Source organism: Phodopus roborovskii, unplaced genomic scaffold (assembly GCF_943737965.1).
Source record: "Phodopus roborovskii unplaced genomic scaffold, PHOROB, whole genome shotgun sequence".
Taxonomy (NCBI): Eukaryota; Metazoa; Chordata; class Mammalia; order Rodentia; family Cricetidae; genus Phodopus; species Phodopus roborovskii.
Window position 1 is genome coordinate 23,084,676 of NW_026126459.1, and position 22,918 is coordinate 23,107,593.

At 43.2% G+C, this 22,918-nt stretch overlaps 1 protein-coding gene across 1 annotated transcript in view; it reads right to left on the minus strand.

Moving 5' to 3' along the window:
• Positions 1-17,361, minus strand: part of Lima1 (LIM domain and actin binding 1) — a 91,949-nt gene extending 74,588 nt beyond the window's left edge. The window contains exon 1 of the mRNA XM_051189893.1: positions 17,260-17,361. The gene's annotated coding sequence lies outside the window, so the exon portion shown is untranslated. The remainder of the gene's footprint in view (positions 1-17,259) is intronic.
• Between the last annotated feature and the right edge of the window lie 5,557 nt (positions 17,362-22,918).

Here is a 22,918-nt window from a genome sequence, read left to right on the forward strand (position 1 = left end):
TGATTCCATTGTTCACCAAACTGGCTCAAGGCCACCCTTCCTCTATGTAAAGTCAAGTTGATAACCTGCCCAGAGAGGGGTCAACATACAAAGATAAATGCAGAAAAGGGTGTAGCACACAGCTTGAGGTCTCCTGACAGCTCTTTACACTGCAGTGTCTAAAGCCACATGCAATAAACAGTAAGGTTTAGTTCTTAGCTTAAATAAGATCTGTGTCTGTCATAAGACTCTAGTTAAAAGTAATTCATAACAGGGACCAGAGAGGTAGCTCAGAGGTTACAGCACTGACTGACCTTCTAGAGGACCCAGGTTCAACTCCCAGCACCTCATGCTGAGTTACAACCATATGTAACTCTAGTTCCAGGGAACAGAACATGTTCTTCTTGCCTCTATGGGCACCTGCATATGCTTGAGCACACACACACACACACACACACACACACACACACACACACACACACACACACTCAAGCATACTTGCACACACAATTTAAAATAAAATAAATCTTTATTAAAACGTTTGTATGAAGCCAGACGGTACTGATGCACACCTTTAATCTCAGCACTCAGGAGGCAGAGGCAGGCAGATCTCTGTGAAGTCAAGGCCAGCCTAGTCTACAAAGCTACACAGGGAAACCCTGTCTCAAATAAAAAAAAAAAAAAAAAAAATGTGTATGAACAGTAGCTCATGCCTGTAATCTCAACACTTAGTAAAACGAGGCAGGAGAATTTTGGTAAATTCAAGGCCAACCTGGGCTATAGAATAAGGCTTAGCTCAAAAAAACTAAACAAACAAAAATATAAAAGCCAGGAGTGGTGGGGCACTCCTTTAATCCCAGGCAAGTGGATCTCAGAGTTCAAGGCCAGCCTGAACTACAAAGTAAGTTCCAGGCCAGCTAACGCTAAGTAGTGAAACCCTGGTTTTTTTGTTGTTGTTTTCGTTTTTTTCTTTTGACACAAGGTTTCCCTATGTAGATCTAGCTGTTGTAGACCAGGCTGGCCTTGAACTCATAGAGATCCACTGCCTCTGCCTCCTGAGTGCTGGGATCAAAGGTGTGGGCCACCACTGCCTGGCCTTTTATTTTAAAATCCTCCCCCTCTCTCTCAGTGGTGTGTGTGTGTGTGTGTGTGTGTGTGTGTGTGTGTGTGTGTGTGAGTGATGGTCATGTCTATGCTATGGCACACATCTGGAGGTCAGAGGACATTTGGGAACCGGTTTTTCTCCTCCCTTCCACTATGAATTCTGATAATCAAACTCAGATCATCAGGCTTGTAAAACACATGCTTTTACCAGCTGAGCCATCTCACTGGCATTTATTTTTTAAATGTCATGTATAAATTGTTTATTATCTCTACAACTTAATTACGCTTTTAAATTGCATGAGGACTGTCTGAATATCGCATGCAACCCCTCGTCCAATTGAACTGTCTCTCCCAGCAGCTGTCCTTTCCTGGTGTCTGATTCTTATCCAACCTCATTAATATTCTTTGCAAGTATAAACGGAGCTTGACTGCACAGATGAGAACCTTGTCTCTGTAGAGTAACCACATCTTACTGCTCATTAATATTCCCTCTCCTGCCCAGCCCAATGAGAAGCCTGACTGTACTATATGCCCTCCCAGCCTTAAGAGGTCACTGTTGGGGGCTATGCTTTAGGTACTCTCTCTTCCAGGCAGTTCAGCACTTCCCACTCGGGCAGGGTCCATCCAAATAATGTCTGAATATTAGGATCAGCCTCAGAGGCTGCTTTGTTTTGAGACAGACTCTCACTATGTGATCTAGGCTGGCCTCAGACTCTTCTTTAAGACAGGGTTTCTTTGCTTTGGCTGTTCTTAAACTCACTCTGTAGACCAGGCTGGCCTCAAACTCAGAGATCTGCCTGCTTCTGCCTCTGGAGTATTTGGATTAAAGGTGTGGGTCACTAGTACCACCTCTGCATCTAGGCCTCAAACTCCCGATCCTGCTTGGTTAGCCTTCCTGTGCTGGGATTACAAAATATGCAAGGACACTGAGCTAAAGTGGAATCTCTCATAGGGAATCCAAACATGATTCTGAAATGGGTCCTCTGGGATTCCAGTGCAAAAGAGATTTGGAAGTTAGTTTGGCTTGCTTCCAGAGCAGGGAGAAACGCAGGAGATCCTAGTCACCTGCCTAGGGAGACTACCTCTGCCAAGCCACTATAACTCCCTAAGCCTGAGGATCAATTACCGAATGCTAGCCATATGTCACATGCTTTACACATATTGGCTTATTTTTCTACTTGATCCTCATTCACTCAATGTTTATGACATCACGAAGCAAGTGTTCTCATCAGATAGAGGAATAAACAAGTTCAGAGAAGTGAAGCAATTTTTCTCAGTGTCACACAGGTAGAGAGTTTTATGATCGGGGTCCTGGAAATGTTTTAGCGGTAAAGCTGCTTGCTGCTAAGCCTTGATGACCTGTGTTCAATTCCCTGGAATTCACATGGTGAAATGGAGGAAGTGGCCCCCACAAGTTGCTCTCCCCCCCCAAATAAATAAATAAATAAATAAATAAATAAATATTAAAGTAGTAGAACTAGGCAGAGCTCATAATCCTCACCTGTCATTCCAGTATTCAAGAGGCTAAGGCAGGAAGATTGTTGGACCTTGTCTCAAGACAAAAGAAAAAGTGACAGAACCTGGATTTAAAAGAGTCTTATGGACTCTTAATCATTCCTAAGGGTTAAGGACATGTTGAGAATCACACCTCTGGTGTCTGAGACAGACTTCTTCAAGGATCTTAAGAAATGATAATGGCCAGAAGCCCCGACCTGGTCTATATCTCTGCTAAGAAGTCCCGTCCTTTCAGGTTAATGTGTCTACTTCTGGGCGCCATCAAGGAAATTCTCCTGGAGCTTTTAGCTCATTGCTAAACTTAGTGTCTAATAAAAATGGCGTCTGCATGTTTTGGGGCTGAGGTACAGTTTAGAGGATAGAGTGCTTGCATTGTCCTACACAAAACCGCAGTCTCCATCCCTAGCACTGTATAAAATCAGGCAGAGGCACACACCTGCAATCCCAGCACCTGGGAGACAGTGGCTGGAGATGGCTGAGTGGGTGATACTAAGGTGCTTGAGGCCTGATGACACAAGCCCAGAAATTCCTGGAATCCCCCTAAGGGTGAGGGGAAAGAAGAGACTTCACAAAGCTGTCCTCTGACCTCCATACACATGCTGTGATATTTGCAAATGTGTGCCCCCACCGCCACAGACACAAAATAAACAAACGTTTAGTCATCTAGCTAGTCTTTCAGTCTGAGGTCAAGCTGAGCTACTTGAGGGCCTGTCTCAAAACAAACAAAAACTTCTAGATACCTAGTATCTACTGAACATTTTTTTTTTTTTTTTTTAAAGTCAGGTTACTGCTATGTAGACTTGACTGTCCAGGAGCTCTTTACCTCCCTGAGCCAGCATGAAACTCAAAGTTGTAATTCTTCTTCTGCCTCTGCCTCCTGAGTGTGGCGATCAATCACACATATACCAACATGCTTGGCCAGAGTTTTCTGTTCTGTTTTCTTACACAGCTTCACTTTGTAGGCCTGGCTGAGTCTGTGCTGACTGCACAGCCCAGAAGGGTCCTTAACTTGTGATCTTCATCCTATTCCTGGGATTACAAGTATGTGAAGTTTTAATTAATTCCACATCTAAATTTATTTAATCCTTACAATAACACATGCAGAAATAATATTGTCAAAGTGGATTTAAGTTGCTGAGTAATATGTATAGGAAGGACCTGAGGCTCAGAGAGGTTACATAAAATTAACTCTGGTTTGTTTTAGGAGGCTGGAAACAAGATGGCTGCCAACACGAATACAACAGAAAAGTGGCCTTGGTATATGGGTGCTGTAGGACCAACTTATTTCTGTTTAATCATCAATAAAAGAGAGGGTCAGAGCTCTTCAGTCAGGGCCAGGCAAGATGGCTCAGGAGGAAAAGGCACTTGCCTCCAAGCCTGATGACCCGAGTTCAAGCCCCGGAACCCACGTGGTAGAAGAAGTCACTCCAAAAGTGGCTCTTTGGCCCCCACCTGTGTCCACACACATATACATAACTTAATGTTAAAAAGCTTTTGAAAAAGGAAACCCAAACTAGCTCGTTAGATATATAATTGTGGTAGTCTCACATATCTTATTTAAATATAAACTACCATTTGTAACTTTTAAAAACTCAGCCTGACCTAAATTTTGTAGGTCATAAAGGACCAGCCAGCCAAGAGCCTTTCCAATCCTTCCCCGATTTAAATTACACAATTTCTAGCTCCAATCTGTGTTTGCCTCCACCTCTCTCCCAAGTAGCCTAATTTGTTTGTTACCCTCCACTTCCACTGATAATTAACTCAATGTAAGGACAAACAAAGCTCAGTAGAGGGTTTTCCAGCAGGGTTTTGTAATGCTGTTTTATATATAGTAAGAGAAATTGCCAGAAAAACAGATAACATCAATAGTTCCAAACTTGAGATAGAAGTGGAACGAAAATGTAGTTGATTAGAAAAAGAACAGAAATTAAGAGTTGACAAGGCTGCTCACATAGGTTTTTCTCTCAGCGATTTGTTTCTTCTTTAACCTTTGCACGATTACAAATGTTACCATGAGGTGTGTCACAGTGTGTAGCACAGCATAGAACAAACGTACTACACTAGCACTTTCACTTTCCCCCAAGTGCTCCACAAACCCCAGTGACTCAGTGTCTGTCTTAGGTCTCGCCAGTTACATATGTTAATTAAGACAGCCTGAGGAGATGGCACGCGCCTAAATTTAGTCCAAGGCAGGCAGATCTCTGAGTTCCAGGCCAGCCTGATCTCAGTGAGTTCCAGGACAGCCAGGGAAACCCTGTCTTGAAGGAAAATAGGCCAAAAAAAAAAAAAAAAAAAAAAAAAAAATCACAGTGTTGATGCAGAGAAATCTACCTCATTTTGGGAAGGCTGCTCCTTCTAAAGACAGAACCTCCTTACCCCAGTCCATGTCCTTAACAGTAACTCATGATCCCTCCAAACACCAGCCTTCTTAGTTTCACAGTGGGCCATTTCCAGGAAAGGCCTGGCTTCAATTATTCTTATCTGAAATTTTAGATGGCTTTTTTTCAGGGCTTGCTCAATCTGAAGAGCCAGTTCAGATCAACTGAGCCAATTCCTCCAAGCAGGAAAATTAAACAGGCTTACTGAAAAGTGACTCTTCTCAAGCAAGTTCTCGAATTCTGCCTTTCTGTGACAGTCAGATACACTAGCACAGAACAGTGCTTTAGTCAGGAGTAAGACAAGCTAGGATGGAGCCAAAGGGATGGCTCAGAGGTTAAGAATATTGATTGTTCTTCTAAAGGACCCAGGTTCAATTCCCAGGGCCCACATTGAGTCTAGTTCCATGGGATCTGATACTTTTACACAAACATGAAAGCAGGCAAAACACTAACACATGTAAAATAAAAAATACCACACACACAAAATAGCCAGGGTAGTCCCAGAAAGAATCATCAAAAAAAAAAAAAAAAAAAAAAAAAAACAGTGGGCAACTCCCTGGAAATGATGCTATGTACTTTATATCTTAGAGATTGATACAATTAATATCAGTGTTTTGTTTTTCTCTACCCCTCCTGAATCCCCAGCCTTTTTTTTTTTTTTTTTTTAAATGGGTATGGATGTTTTGTCTGCATTTACTTCTGTTTACCACGCGCATTGGAGGTCAGAAGAGGGCATTAGAGCTCCTAGAACTGGAGTTACAGCCTGTTCTGAGCCACCGTGTAGGTGCTGGGAATGGAGCACAGATCCTCTTCACTGCTGAGCCATCTCTCCAGCTTCTAGTTTTGTTTTTTATAAAACCCACGATAGCCTCAAACTTGCTATGTAGACAACGATGACCCTAAACTCCTGATCCTCTTTTGTCTATCTCCCAAGGACTGGGAGCACAGGACTAAGCTACATTTAGCATCAATATCAATGTTCTAATGGAACTTTTAATGTTTGTCTCTTAAGCAGATAGGCATGTCTTTCAGTTGTATGGAAAAGTCAATTTCATTGAGTCTCTGTTTTGTTTTTTAAATGTTTGCCTGTGTATTGTGTGAGAATGCACATCTGTGTGGTGTGTGTGTGTGTGTGTGTGTGTGTGTGTGTGTGTGTGTGATTGCAAACATGTATGTGCCATAACATATACGTAGAGGTCAGAGAGCAACCTCAAATGTCTGTCTTCACCTTCCACCCTGTCCAAGGCAGGGTCTCTTGATTTTTCTACTGCTTATGCCAGGCTAGCTGGCCCCCAGCTTCCTGAGACTCTTGTCTCTACTTCTCATGTTGTCACAGGGACATTGAGTTACAAAAGAAACACTGAGTCTGCCATTATATGCATTCTGGGAATCCAAATTCAGGTTCTCTTGCTTGCATGGCAAGGGCTGTCTCAATCTCTTCATTTAAAAACCGGATATTTAATGACAAAGAATACTGTGAGGATTATGTGAAAGGAAGAAAGCAAAAGCACTTTGAAAACTTAAGTTGCAATGAAGGGCATTTATGAAATAAACTTTGAAGCCAGTATTAAGAAAAGCATGGAATTAATGTCTGGTTCAATTAGTTGTAAGTAAGCAAACCCAATTCAATCCTATTGTTGAAAAGTATTTCTAATCAGTCTCATTTTAAGACATAGAGTAAGCAGAAGGAACATAGTTTCATTGTTCCTAGAGGCTTCTAGACAGTTTCTCCTCCCTCCCCCCAGGGGAAAGCAGAAGCCTGCTGGTCCCTGAGGCACCTACCAGTTGGATTTCAGGTTTTAAATGGTATGGGAGAGTCAGGTGGTGGTGATGGTGACAGGGGCAGCAACCTTTAATCCCACACCCTGGAGGCAGAGGCTGGAAGATCTTTGAGTTTGAGGCCAGCCTGGTCTACAGAGTGAGTTCCAGGACAGCCAGGGCTACACAGAGAAGCCCTGTCTCAGAAAGCAAAACAAAACAAACAAAGGAAAAAAAAAAAAAAGAAAGAAAGAAAAGAAAAGAAAAGAAAAAGAAAGGGTAGTAAGAGCCGAAAGAGCGGTGGCAATTCTGCAAGCAGATGCCCAAGTGGGAGCAAAGTAGTGAGTGGCCTGATCCTGGGGTCACCTTGGAAATCTGCACTCTCACAGAACCAAATCCCAGCTGCCACTGAACCCAGGCCTTTGTCCTACAGAAATCCTTAGAGATTGCTACCTGATGTGAACCCACATGGAACCACTCTGTTGTCCATTTAAAAGATAACACCACACCTTTTTGGACTGTAAACCCAAACAAGACTTGTTAAAACGTGAAGTCTATCTTCAATGCTTATTCATTCATTCAGCAAATATTTACTGAGCTCTTACAATACATTGGGCAGGGTCTGAGGCAAAAGTTAACAACGATAGGCAGGATCTCTCTTCTCATGAAACTTCCATTCTGCTGGGGAATTGAGACAAATAAGGGATATGATTGGTGCAGGAAAGCACACAAAGAGATGGCATAGAGATGGGAAGGTATAGTCAGAGTGGCAAGGGAAAAGTCTCCCAGTGAATGACGTCTGACCTGAATGCAGAAAGAGGGGCAGGATACAGGCAGCCAGCCAGGGGAAGAGATGATGACAATGTTCCAGGCAAAGGAAAGAACAAATGCAAAGGCCCTGGGGCAAGAACAAAATCGCTGGGGAGTGAGAGAAGAGGGAAGTATGAAATGACATAGAGATGAGTGGCAGCCAGATCAAACACAGCCTTATACGCAATCGTAAAGGACTTTAACTGTTATATAACACTGTGGATACAAGATCAGATATATATATCATATACTCTTAGTGTTTGATTGCTATATGCATCATAGCTGCAATGAAAAAAAATCCTGCTTATAACGCTTGTAATCTTACAAGGAAGCAATAATTCAGCAAGTTTAAGGACAAGAAAGGGAGTAAAAATAAAATAAGAGAAGGCTGGAGAGGGAGCCACTGACCCAACACTGTTTTAAAAAGTCACATCTTACTTGGGTTCTTAAGAAACAGGGGTTCATCAGGAATGGGGTGGGGGTAGTTGGAAGCTGTGAGAACTGCCTGAGCAAAGGCACGGAGGCAGGAAGGGAACCGGGCGGGTCCAGGAAACAGTGAATCACCACACAACTACAGTGCCAGGAGGGTGGGTAGTGTCGAGAGATAAGCCTGGAAAAATATGCTGGGGGCATCTTGAAGGACATGTACTGAAATTTAGACCATTTCTTTGGGTACTGGCTCCCTGATATGTGTATATGACTCCTGAAGTACTGTTAAAACTTCACATTCCCAGACCTATTCCCCAGAGAGGTCTAGGTGGCAGCCGACAATCTACCTTTCACCAACCCCGGGCAGTTTTCATGCTGATAGTCTGGGAACCCATACTTTGAAAATCTATGCTCTCGACTTTTCTGTTTGTTGTTGTGATGGCCCTGCTGGACCAAATGGGAAAGTCTGAAGCCAACTCTGAGAATTATCCAATAGTGCTAGCAAAAATCAATCTATCGATCAGTCAGTCATCAATCAATCAATCTGTTAGAAGACTGATGAATGCCATGATCACTGCTGGACTACACACAGGGGAGTTCAAGGCCAGCATGGGATGCAGTAAGATCTTGTCTGAGAAAAAACAAGGTAGGAGGCTGGAGAATGGCTCAGTGGTTAAGAGCACATGTTTGCTCTTACAGAGGACCAGAGTTCAGTTCCCAGCACCAAGAGTAGGCAGCTCTCAACTCTCAACTGTCTGGACCTCCAGCTTCAAGGAGCCAACACCTCTCAGACTTTCCTTGGGCACGTGCACACACACAGAAAAAGAAAAAGAAAGAAAAAAACCTAGACTGGATGAAGGCCCTTGCTACACAAGCCCGATGACCCATACTGGATCCCTGAATCCCAAGGTGGAAGGTAGGACCAACTTGTGTAAGTTGTCGTTTTACCTCCATTGCACACTGTAGCACATTTGCACACATACAAAAACAATAAAACAAAATAAATTCTAAAACGTTGAAACTAAGAGGGAAATAAAAATGAACATTTATCTATCTTTTTCAAGTTTCTTTTTTATATTTTGGGATAAATTCTTCTTAGGGCCCTGAGCATCCTTGAACTCATAATCCTCCTCATCTCCGTCAAATGAAAGAGTTTTCAGGCATAAGCAACCAGGCTGAGCTCGGAGCAAGCATGCTAAAAGCGAACTCCTACAGATCCCAAAGAAAACACTAAGAACAGCTTGTATATGAAACAGCAGATATTGTTCAATAACCTGACATGGCAGCATAAATCCCCTAGTCAGGGTGAGCCCCGATTCATCGTCACCAGACATGGCAGGGTTCATGCAATAAGCCAGCAGGACTTTTCTAACTTATTGTATGAGGTTCCCCAGGGCCAGTCGATGGAAGTACCTAAAAGCGCTATACCTATTTTTATTTAAACTAAAATGATTATATTAGAGTTTCTTTGAGCCCTGCCAATCCAGGGGGAACGGCCTTTACTGCCTCGGATCTTTCCTGGGGAGCTACAAGAGGAAGTGTAGTAGGAACTGGGCCAGAAGTAATTCCAGAATGTCTTGCTAACTGCAGCTCTACAGGTGGACTTTGAGATCAACAGCCCCACCCTTTCATCTCACTGAGACTCTGAGTCAATGAGTGACTTGTCCAAGCTCACCTACAGGGCAGGTGACAACACTAAGCTGTGCTTCTCTAAGAATCTGTCTTTCCTCTGTGTACTACTGCTCCCTGGGTCACCAGCTCTGTCCCCACAGGACACTACTGTACCACAAACAACCTCCGCTTCTAACATGTCCACTCTTTCTCTCTTTCTTTCTTTCTTTTTTTATTTTTCAAGAACAGTTTCACTATGTAGCCCTGGCTGTCCGGAACTAAACTCTGTAGACCAGTCTGGCTTCAAACACACAAATCTGCCTGTGTCTGTCTCCCAAATGCTGGGATTAAAGGTGTGCACCTTCACTGCCCCAGCCACCTTCTACCTTTTCAATTCACTCATTCAGTCTGGCTTGAAAGCCCATCTTTTTCCCCATGACCTCAACACTCCAAGTAAATTAAAGAACCACAAACAAAAAAGCTTAACATTAAAGACCAAATAAAACCTGGGCGATGATGGCCGACACCTTTAATCCCAGCACTTGGGAGGCAAAGACTGGCAGATCTCTATGAGTTTGAGGCCAGCCTGGTCTACAGAGAGAGTTCCAAGATAGCCAAAGCTACACAGAAAAACCTTGTCTTGAAAAACAAACAAACAAACACACACACACACACACACACACACACACACACAAAAAAAAAAAAAAAAAAGGCTGAGCAAGCCAAAGGGGAGCAAGCAAGTCAGTAAGGAGCACCCTTCCATGGCCTCTGCATCAGCTCCTGCTTCCAGGTTCCTGCTCTGTTTGAGTTCCTGCCCTTCACTTCCTTCACTGATGGACTAAGATATGGAAGTATAAGCCTAGTAAACCCTGTCCTTCCCAACTTGCTTTTTGGTCATCACAACAGTAGTGACCCTGACTAAGGGTACTATTGCATTCTCATACTTGAGAAATGGGGGCAGGAGAAATCAGGAGTTCAACGTCAGCCTGGGCTACATGAGGCCCTGCCTCAAAAAAAAAAAAAAAAAAAACTTTTTAAAAAAATTTTTATTGTTAATAGTACTATTATTGCTGCTAAGTGCTAGCAAGGAAGATTGTGCAGGGCATTAGAGAAAAATCATAGGGCATTATATCTCAGTAGACAGGATCAAATTTCAGACTCTGAAGAATATATGGGGACAGGGCACAGCTGAGTGGCCAAGAGCTTGCCTAGCATGCTCAGGACCCTAGTCTTCATCCCCAGTATTTCCTCACACAGAGAAAGTTTATGGAAATATAAAATAAAAGCATGTCAGTATTATTAATGTACTGGCAATGAAATGAAATAAAATTGGTAATACTTCTGTGTACAAAATAGAATATGTTTGAGGGATTGTAAAATGCCCCATACCATGAGCTGTGTTATAAAACATGTAAAAGCTCCACCTTTATCAGAAGTACAAAATGTTGTGTATTTGCTGGCTTTTCTTTCTTTGTGAAGGTGTATCATGTATCCCAGGCTGGCCTCAAACTTGACACGTAACATGTAGCTAAAGATGGCCTTGAACTGGAGATGGACCACCCTCCACCCTGAGGTGCTGGGATTGCAGCCAGGTACTACCAAGCCCGGTCTAGTTGTTTGTTCTTCTTTTTATATTTAATAAACCATGTATCTGTAAATAAACAATGCATGCATACTATACCTAATAAACATTTAGACACTAGTCATCCACAGGATACAAATTCAAACTAAGTATTATATTCACTGAACTGCAGGGGTCAAAGCTTAGCACCTACTTCGTATCCTGCTTAGATGTTATAGGTGCTTCACCATGGGAAGATGGGCTGCTTTTGAAGCATAAGCCAACAATGTACTGTTAGTACTAAACTATCCTTTGTTTACTCCACACTTACAGTCCACCCGATTTTATCTTCTACAGGACATGTGAAAACACAGGGGCCTTCATAAGGGGGAAAACTCTTATTATAATCGAGAAGTTAACAGTTGGAGAAGTGTGGGCTTGACGTGGGGAGGTGCCACAGAGGACACCTTTAAGAAACTGGTTTTCGCCAGGCGTTGGTGGCACTCAGGAGGCAGAAACAGGCAGATCCAGCCTAGACTACAGAGCAAGTTCCAGGACAGGCTCCAAAGCAATACAGAGAAACCCTGTCTTGAAAACAAACAAACAAAAAAAGAAACTGGTTCTCTCTGACCATCCTCCACCCTGTGGTACTGGGATTGTAGCCACATACCACCATGCCCAGATTTACTGTTTGGCTCTTTCTTTTTTAAAAATATCATTTTTATTTTATGTGTGTAAGTATTCTGCATGTAAGTACACCACATGTGTGTCTGGTGCCCACAGAGGCAGAATGGGACGATGGAGACCTATAACTAGAGTTACTTACTAACAGTTGTGGGTACTAGGAAAGGAACCGCTTCCTCTGTGTGGGAACTCTTAACCACAGAGCTATCTCTTCAGCTTTTGGTTCTTCTGAGATAGGTTTACTCATGTAGCATAGGCTAGCCCCGAATTCACTGTATAGCTCAGGTTTACCTTCAACCCCTGGTAACCCCCCTGCCTCAGCTCTCCAACTACAATTATAGTCCTGCATCCCAGGCAAAAGGCAGGAAGATCCTGAGTTCCAAGGCAGCCTGCACTATTCTGAAAGCTTCTGACTTAGGGGTTCTCAACCTTCCTAAAGCTGCAACCTTTTAATATAGTGACCCCCCCAATCATAAAACTATTTTCACTGCTACTTCATAACTATAGTTTTGTTACTGCTATGAATTGTAATGTAAATACCTGATAGGCAGGATATCTGATATGTGACTGCTGTGAAAGGGTCATTCAACCCCCGAAGAAGTCATGACCCCACAGATTGAGAACTACTGCTTTAATCCAAGCATGGGGAAGCTGAGGCAGGAGGACCACTGGGTTCAAGTTCAGCCTGGTCTTCATGGTGAGTTCCAGGCTACTAAGGACTACAGTGACAGCCTGTCTCAGGAAAACAAATTCTTAAAAGAAAATCAAGAGGCTGTAAATCTCATGCTTCTGCACTGTAAGTGAACATGTGCAGTTACTAAAAACAAGTGTTTTAGGGCTGGAGAGATGGCTCAGAGGTTAAGAGCATTGGCTGCTCTTCCAGAGGTCCTGAATTCAACTCCCAGCAACCACATGTTGGCTCTCAACCACCTATAATCAGATCTGGTGCCCAATTCTGGCTTGCAGGCATACATGCAGGCAGAACACTATATATATAATAAATATGATCTTTTTTAAAAAATTGTTTTCATTAACTCTTATTTATGTGAATGTGTCTATTAGAGTTTATGCCATTTGTGTACAGATACCTCTAGAAGAGGGCAGCAGATCCTCTGAAACCAGAATTACAGGGCTTGTGAGACACCCAGTATGGATGCTGGGAACAGAACAGCCCCTAAAAATTGTTTGAAGGAGACAAGAGATCATCTGATATGCTGGCTAGCAACTGCTTGTTGGGTTAGACCTCCTCCTTTAGTGAAAAAAAAAATCTTCACTCAAACAAAAGTATGAGTCTCATGGGCTGGAGAGATGGCTCAGTGGTTAAGAACATGTAAGTTCTTCTAGAGGACCCAAGATCAGTCCCCAGTGCCTTCATCAGGCAGCTTGCAGCCTGTAATTCTAGATTCAGGGAAAGCTAATGCTTCTGGTCTCTTTGGGCACCTGTATTCACAAGCACAAACACATCAGAAGGATCTGCTGAAAGTACCACTTACCAAGAACCTCGACTTCCAGATAGTAAAGCAGAAACTACTTAAAGCCACTTATTTGTCACTAAACACCTGGAGAGTCTGTGTTAAGTGACTGAACCACATTATGAGGTCACTGTGCACAGTCTACACAGTTAAAGGACATGGAGACCTTCTAAAAACTAGTCTTTTCTTGCATAAATTATCTTAGGGACAGAGTTAAGCATTTTCTATCTGTAGAATGAGCAAATTCCATTTAAATGGGTGTCATCTCTCCAGTAGTAATATAGAGTGGGGAAAGCCTGGAGACTGGGGCCCAGGAACCTGGCTGGGCAGGGAAAGGCACCTGCCATAAGGAGGCCTGACAACCCGAGTTCAATCCTCAAGACCTACACTGTGGACAAAGTTGTCCTTTGATATCCACAGGCACGCCATGGCATGCATGTGCCCACACACGTACATACATACATCCAGACACCCAGACACACACACACACACACACACACACACACACACACACACACACAAACTAAAATAAATAAATGTAACTTAAAATTTAAAAGGAAAAAGAGCTTGGAAACTAGTTTCATTTTCAACTTAAATAATGACTTTTTTCCCCTTCAATTTGTGGTTGTCATTTCCAGTGAAAATGCCTAGAGATCTCCCACACTCAACACTTGTCTCTGTGTGTTTATGTGTTTGATGAACCTCTGGCATAGAACTTTAAAGTGAACTATACCTGATTACAGTCGATGTGTGAAACCCTCAGAAAAATTAAGATTATATTATATATTATATTATATATATTAATTATATCTGAAAACACTCCAACAAACATTTGTAGAAATTCAAAATGCATAATACATTTGAATAAACTAGATGCTTTTATAAAACTTTCTAACAGAAAACACTTTTCACGAAGCAAAGGAGTCAGACAAGCAAGGTCAAAGAAATATGTCCACTAAGTGCCACGGTTCAAATCACCAAATGAAACAACTAGCACACATGCTGTTAACTCAAGCCTTTGTTTTAAAAAGGAAAACAGACCCTGTAGGAGGGGACCGCATCATGGCCATCCTCTGTGTGTTAGCGTACTGTTAAATGGTTGGGAAATGAACAAAAGCCTACAGTCATATCTGGGAATGGTATACAATGCTGGCATATGGAGGGTGGAGGCAAGAGATTCAAGAGTTGAAGTCTATCTAGCCTCTGCGACTTAGCAGTCTGAAGCTAGCATGAACTTCATGAGACATAAGTCTCTAAAAACTCCCAAACACCAAAAAGCCTGTGTCAAATGAAGCATGTTCTCCTTTTTTTTAAATATTCTATTTTTTAAATATGCTGATATTCTATTTATTTTTATGTGCATTGTCATTTTGCCTGCATGTATGTCAGCGCACCAGAACCCCTGGAACTGGAGTTACAGACAGTTGTGAGCCATCACGTGGGTTCTGAGCACTGAACCTGGGTCCTTTGGAAGAACAGCCAGTGCCCCTAACCGCCATCTCTCCAGCTCCAAATAAAGAATTTTTGAAGATTACCATAAAGTTCAGATATCAGATCATCAAAACTTTCCATAGAACCCTCACGGGCTCCAACCTCTTCCCCTAACAGACCTAAGACAAGCTCTACTTTATATCCCCTGTGCATGCGCATGTGCTGGGGACAGGACATAGGCTCTCACACATGCTAAACCTACTCCACCACACAGCTATACCCAGAGTCAAAACAAGACATTTAAAGAGTACCTAAGCAGTGAAAAGTGTCTCTGCTGTTAATAGAATTGTTTTCATTTCTGAAGCTTTCTCTTCCTAGAATTATTAGGTTGAAACTTGGCTCCACCTTTAACCAGAGTCAGGAACAAAGCCTGAATGTACCAAGTCAAACAAAGTCACACAATGAGGTAATTTTTACAAAATGGCACCGCTTTGCTAGCCATGCCAACACAGTCTCGGCCCAGAGACTCCATGGTTCGGGGACTACCTGATAACACTATTTCTACATCTAACACACATTAACAGTGAAAATATCTCCACCAACCTGTTTAATGAATTGCTGGAGAATTAAACATCTCCAATCCCAGTTTCAAAAGGCCATAGAGTTGACTGACCAAAGACAAGGAAAAAAATATGAGTGGTAAAATATACAGCAGTTGGGTGTGCTTTTCTAGCATGCACATACCCCAGAATTTGATACACAACACACCTGGGGATTTTCTGGGGGTGAGGGGCAAACAGAAGAAATGCCAAAACAATAACAGCAAATAATTTCATCAAGACTATAAGGTGTATCTGTGGTGTTGCCTAATCTATTTAATTGTAGGCTCTTTTAGAACTTTGGAATTTTTAGGCTTTGGAACTTTGAATCTACAAAAGAATTGACATAAAATTCACTGAAAAAATGTTTTGCTCCCCCCCATTCCTAACATAATTTAGTAACATGTTATGTTATTCTATGTGTGTGCAGACCTTTAAAAAGAGGTGCCCTTTTCTAGGCTGGCAAGATGGCTCATCAGGTAAAAGGTGCTTGCCACGAAGCCTGATACCTTGAGTTGAATCCTTGGAACCCACATGGTGGAAGAACAGACTCCCATAGTTGTCCTCTGACCTGCATGCCATGGCACATACACATACACACCAAATAAACGTAAAATAGTAAAAGAAAGAAAGAAAAACCTTTCCGGGCTGACAAGGTGGCTCAGCATATGAAAACTTGCTACACAAACCTGATGACCTGAGTTGGATCTTCAAATCCCAAGGTGGAGAGAACCAATTTCTATAAGCTGTCCTCTGATCTCCACAATCTGGCATGGCACACTGTGCTGGTATTCATACATTCACACACACACCACACAAATATATATATACATATATATTATATACATACATACATATACACACACACCCCTCCAGGGATAGTGGAGCACGCCTTTAATCCTAGCTTTTGGAAGGTAGAGGCAGAGGCAGCGGCATCTCTGTCTGCCTGGTCCATGTAGCCAGTTCAGGGCCAGCCAGGAACTTTTTAAAGAAGCTGAAGGACAAGGAGGGAAGGAGGAGAATTAGCTGTTTCTTGAAAGAAGGAAAACTTTTCTGCCAACTTTATAGCTTTTTGAAGGTTGTCTAAACAAGATCACACTTCATTCACACAACTCCGAAAGACCTGCTGTAGACACTAGCTGGACAGTATATTGCACCAGTAACTATGTAGATAAAAAGTATTCCACTTACCCACTTAGGTGCAAATGATGGTCTCTCCTCCAAGGGCACTGTCTTAAAAAGTGATAAGCTCAGTGCCTTTGGCTAACTTGTAAAGTTAATGGAACCATTTAGGCAGATTTTTGAAAGCTGGAATTAGTTGCAAGACAATAGTAGTCGATATCTCTCACCAGGATCAGCTAAACTCATTGTTCTGGACACCAATAAGGAGGCTAGGACGGGCGCCAGATGGTTCACTCCTAGCACCCAAAACTTCAGCATTAGTGTGTGTGGCCAGGGGTGTACAGTTACCTAATATTAACACCTACGGATGTGAATGAGCAACGAGTCCCAGCTCAAGTACATGAGAGCGATTTGAGAAGGACAGCGGGTAGGGATCTGCTATGTTAAGTCTTCATCAGAGTTCATCTGGAGGAATGGAAGGGAGAAAAACTGGAGAGGTAACGGCTGAATGAAAGAAGAAAAGAGTTGCTAGATTATCTCCCTGAGAGGGAGTTTTGACTTTTGCTGAACTGCCACTTTCCCACCATCCCGTGGAAGATCTTAGGCCGGGGCAGCAAAGGCTCAGCCCGACGCACTTCCCAGAAGGGCGAGCGCAAGGTGGGAGGTTCCTCTATTGCCGACCCCCAGGGGAGAAGTTCCCGCTCCTGCTACACCCCAGTCTCAAAAGGCGCGGAAAGAGTGCGGAGTGCAGCCGGGATCTCCGAGCACACGCAGGCTCCGAGGATGCGGGGAGAGAAGGATCTTACCAGACTAGAAAGTCGGCGGTGCTCGGCGTAGCACGGACACGGACCCTGCGCTCTGTCCAGCGCACCTGTCGCGACTGGATAGCAGCACCTACGGTTCGGCAGCCCCGCCCCTTTCCGGCTCATGGCCACGCCCCAGCCACACCCCCGCTGCGGAGGCGCGCACGCCTCCCGCCTCGCGAGCGGCCTGGGGCGAGCGTGCTCGCTCCCGGTGGCGCATTCGACTCGTGATTGCTAACGTCACCGTAGCAGCAGTGGCGTTGCGCGAGGCGTGGCTCCTGTGTCTGTCTCCAACCCTGTTGTTTCTTCTCTGGCTCACCCTTAACTGTGTCTGATTAGGGATTGCAGCAATTTGATTTGAGAATCACTCAAAAGTCTGGTCTAAGTTTAACTGCAGGGAAGTTCCTGGTGCTGTCAGGATAAGTTCTGTGCAGAGGTGTTTTACATGAGGCCTTGGCCTGTGCTGCAGAGCTATGTGAATGAGGCCTGGCTGGGACTAGCATTAAGTCACCTCACCTTAGTAGACCTGACTGGGGGCCATCTGATGTAGCTGAGGTTGGCCTGGAACTCACTCTGTAGCTTGAAGATCATCACTTCGAGCTATTGGCTCACAACTGCCTGATGACTTCCACTTCTGGATATCTGACACCATCTTCTGGCCTCTGTGAACACCTGCACACACACACACACACACACACACACACACACACACACACACACACACATAACAAATCTTTTTTTAAAAAGATAAGGGCCATAGCACAAGCCCTAGAGTGCACTCGAGCGTCTCAAAAGTGTTTTGCAGGAGCACTTGGGATATTGGGGGCTGTAGAGACCATGAGGAGACATAGTATTTGGCCATCTAGCCCTCAGATTCCTCTGTGTGATGAACCCTTTGATAGTAAGTATCCTGTCCCCCCCCCAAAAAAAAAGTGTCAAATGAAAGGAGGGAATTCTGAGGCTTTTCGTGTAAGCATTGATGTTTTACAAGGGCTAATGGTAAAACAATTTGTATGATAGTCCTAAAGACAGAGGGCACAAAGATGCATGACCTTCCTCCTAGCAGCTGTAAGTTTGAGGTAGAATGGTTACCTGGACAGCCTGCGTTGTAGAGTGACAATGACTAACAACAACAAAACTACAGAACATAGTTGGTATGTTTGAAGGAGATGAACAATTTCCAATGACAGAATAGTCTCTAAATTCAAATATCTAAATATCTACGCCAATTTCAGTTAAATGTATTTAAGAAAAACTCCAGGGAAAATCAACAATTTATTCAAGCATTAAAAGTTTTTTTAAAGGGGCTGGAGGGATGGCTCAGTGGTCAAGAGCACTGGCTGCCCTTCCACAGGACCCCAGTTCAATTCCCAGCACCCACATGGAAGCTCACATGTTCTAACTCCAGTTTCAGGGGCTCCAGCACCCTCACACAAATACACATGCAGACAAAACACCAATGCACATAAAAATGAATCATTTAAAAAGTAGTATAAATATTTTTTGAATAGAAAAGCAGCAAACTACTCTAACAGCCTGGGAAAAAGCTTTATAAGCTGAACAAGGAAGTAATGATACTGGCTACAGCTAGGCTTTGCCTTATTTGATATGGTCACATGGCAGCTCCCTAGTTATATAACCAATTGACTGGTTGGCTATCTGTGAATGGCTGTCTCACTTTAGAATTAATCAGTTAGAAAGACTTTCTGGTACAAAAATAACCTTAGGCTAATGGCCTGCTTATTTTGCTTTAATGCCATCAAGCATGAATAAGAGCTGAGACTATAGCTCAGCAATAGAGTGCTAGCCTAGCATACACAAGACTGCAGTCTCAATCCCTAACCCATAAGCACCAGCACTTGGTAGACTAAGACCAGACCATGTCAAAAACCAAATCAGGAAAAGACTAGGGCCTTGGGTGCTAGGACCCAACAAGAAGAAGAATGTTAAAGAGTCTGTAATAGCAGGGCTAGAGAGGTGACTCAGTGGTTAAGAGCAGTGGCTGCTCTTCCAGAGGACTTGGGTTCAATTCCCAGCACCCACATGACAGCTCACAGCTGTCTGTAACTCCACAGGATCTGACACTGTCACCCAGACACTCATGCAGGCAAAACACCAATACACATAAAATAAAAAGAAATAAATTATTTTTAAAGAGAGTATGGGGTTGTACTAAAGTTAATGGATTCTGTTGCATATGGAACCCCCTCAATAAAAATATAAGACCAGCCGGGTAGTGGTGGCAAATGCCTTTAATCCCAGCACTCAGGAAGCAGAGGCAGGAGGATCTCTGTGAATTTGAGGCCAGCCTGATCTACAGAGTGAGTTCCAAGACAGGTTCCAAAACTACAGAGAAACCCTTTCTTGAAAAACAAAACAAAACAATGAAATTAAACAAATGTAAGACCAAGTCATTAAGGAATCTACCCTCCAGAAGAAACAAAAAACAAAGCAAACAAACAAAACAAAACAAAACAAACAAACAAACAAAAAGAAACCAACTACGAGATGTAACCTGTGTTGGGGTGTTGGGTTCAAATCTTGTTTCGGCCACTCACCTAGTAGACCAGTAATTCCCAAAGGGTCATTTAGAAGGCATAGGTTGTGGTACAGCACGAGAGGTCTTTATTTGCAGTGCTGTGTCAGGATTTTATGAGCCAGTTTTTAGTACAACCATTCTTTATGCTTGTTTGTTTGTTTGTTGGATACAGTGTTTCTCTGTAGCCCTGGCTGTCCTGGAACTCCCTCTGTAGACCAGGCTGGCCTCCAACTCAGACTCAAAACTTAGTCTGCCCCTGGCCCTGCCTCTGCCTTCTGATTCTGGCTTTGAAGGTGTGCAGTGCTGCCACTTGCTTATTACAACCATTCTTAACAAGCAAATTCCAAGCCCATGATGGCTCAGCTGGTAAAAGCAAGCACTTTTTTTTTTTTTATTTAATTCATAGTTTTTAAAAATACCAACCACAGTTTTCCCTTCCTCTTCACCTCCCATTCCCTTCCCCAACCTCTCTTCCACCCTCTGTTCCTCCCGTTCAGATGGGGTAAGGCCTCCCATGGGAATCAACAAAGCATGCATGTCAAGTTGACGTAAGACCAACCTTCTATCCCCTGCATCAAGGTTGAACAAGGCATTCCACCATAGAGAATAGGTTCCAAAGAGCCATCTCATGAATCAGGGATAGATCTTGGTCCCACTGCTAGGGGCCCCACAAAAGACCAAGCTACACAACTATCACCCAGATGTGGAGGGCCTAGATTGGTCCCATGCCGGCTTCATAGCTGTCCATCCAGAGTCCAGAGTCTGTGAGCTCCCACAAGCTTAGGCCAGTTGTCTCTGTGGGTTTCCCTGTCATGATATAGACCTACCCACCCCTTTGCTCATATAATCCCTCCACCCTCTCTTCAACTGGAGTAAGCACTTCTACCCAACAACTTGAATTCTATCCCATGGTGGAATCGGAGAAACAACCCTGCAAGTTGTCCTCTGACTGCCACAGGTTTGCATTTCTGTACCAGTATATATATAACACACACACACACACACACACACACATACACACACAGAGAAAGACAGACAGACAGACAGACAGACTGACACACACCATGTGCAGGACTTCCTTTATTGTTTTTTAAAATTTTTCTAGACCAAGTGTCAGCAAATATTTTGTGGTGCACATCTCTAATCCCAGCACTCGGGAGACAGAGGCAGTGCAGACAGCTGTCTAAATTCTGAGCCAACATGGTCTACAGAGTGAGTTCTAGGCTAGCTAGGGCTACATAGTGAAACACTGTCTCAAACAAATGAAACAAAACAGGACAACTAGTAAATATTTTAGGTTTTTCTAATATAAAGACTCTGTAACAGTTATTCATCTCTCACTGCAAAAGTAACCACAGGCATACATAGAGAATGCTTATCACTGTGATCCAGTATTTATTTATTTAGGGACAAGGTCTCCTGTATTCAGCCTTGATTTCACTATGTAGCCAGAGATGACTTTGGCTTCAGGTCTTCCTGCTTCTACCTCACAAGTGCTGGGGCATTGGACATGAAAACACCCAGTTGCTGTGGTTTCCACAGTGATGGGGACTAAACTCAGGGCTTTGCTTGGCAGTAGGCTGGTAGAGAAAATGATAACGAAATGGAATTGAGTAGAAAGGCAGCAGGAGCAGCCATTACTTTTCAAGAAGCCAAGAGACCTTGCAGATGTTGGTGAGCTACTTAGTAATTATGCAGAGAAGAGCATGTGTCATTGAGGAATGAGTTCTAAATACTTTCTCATTGTTTCACTCTTGTCTTATTGTTTTTTTTTTTTTTTTTTTTTTTTTTTTTTTTTTGAGACAGGGTTTCTCTGTATTGCTTTGGCGCCTGACCTATAACTAGCTCTGTAGACCAGGCTGGCCTTGAACTCACAGAGATCTGCCTGCCTCTGCCTCCCTAGTACTGGGACTAATGGTGTGTGCCACCAACGCCCGGCTCTTGTCTTTCTAACTAAAATGAAAATGTCAGCCACTACCCAGATCTGAACTTTATTTTCTTGGTAATAAAGCATGGATTGTCTCAGCTGAGGCAAATAGTAATCAAACATTTATTCACACCTTGATTTTTTTGAAACATCTTTAGAAAAAGTATTATCAAAAATTTTTGTTGTGGTTGTTGTTTTGGTTTGGTTTCTTGAGGCAGGGTTTCTTGAGACAGCTTGGCTGTCCTGGACTTACTCTATAGACCAGGCTGACCTCCAACACAGAGATCCTCCTGCCTCTACCTCTCAACTGCTGGGATTAAAGGTATGCCCATGCCCGGCATCAAAACTATTTTATTTTTGTTTTTCACAAGTGTAATGGCATATGCCTTTTGTCCCTGCACCCTGGAGACAGATGCAAGTGGACCTCTATAAATTTGAGGCCAGGCTGGTCTACATAGTGAGCTCCAAGGCAACTGAGGCTGCACAGTGAGTCTTTGTTAAAAACAAAACCAAAAACTTCCTAGTTTCTACCTGCAAGATGACTCAGTGGAAAGGGTGCTTGCTACCAAGCCTGATACCTTGGGTTCCATGGCTGGAACCACATGCTTGAAGGATCAATTCCTGAAACTTGTCCTTTGATTTTCATCCAATCGCAGTGGCACAGATAGATACCCATGCATGTGTCTGTGCCAAGTAGAAAGAATATCAGTGAACATGAATGCATTTTTTGTTGTTGTTGTTTTTATGGTACTCAAGACTTCAGGACCTCTTGCATGCTAGTCAAGCATGCTACCACTGAACTACTGCCTGGGAATATGATGTTTGGAAAGATTATTAGGATTCAATGGTTACTACTAAAGTCAACTCACAACTTTCAGTTAATGTGTGTAAGCTAAAGAAAAATACTAATATCACCATAGGCCTTTATCTGCTAGCAAAGGGGGAAACAGAATTAAAAGAAGAAAATGCAGTAGACAGAGGTAGCTGTTCACATACATTGCAAGTGCCACAAGGGCAGAAGAACACATTGTCTGCTTTTACAAAGTGGCTTTAGCCCTTTCTGGCTGCCCAGCCAGGTGGCACAGAGTCATTCTGGAGTCCTGTACTAATCAAAGGGAAAGTTTCACCCAGTATCTGTAGCCCCGAGGTTCTGCAGATGAAGGAGACCACCTGGATCCCTTGTAGCTGGAGCCCAC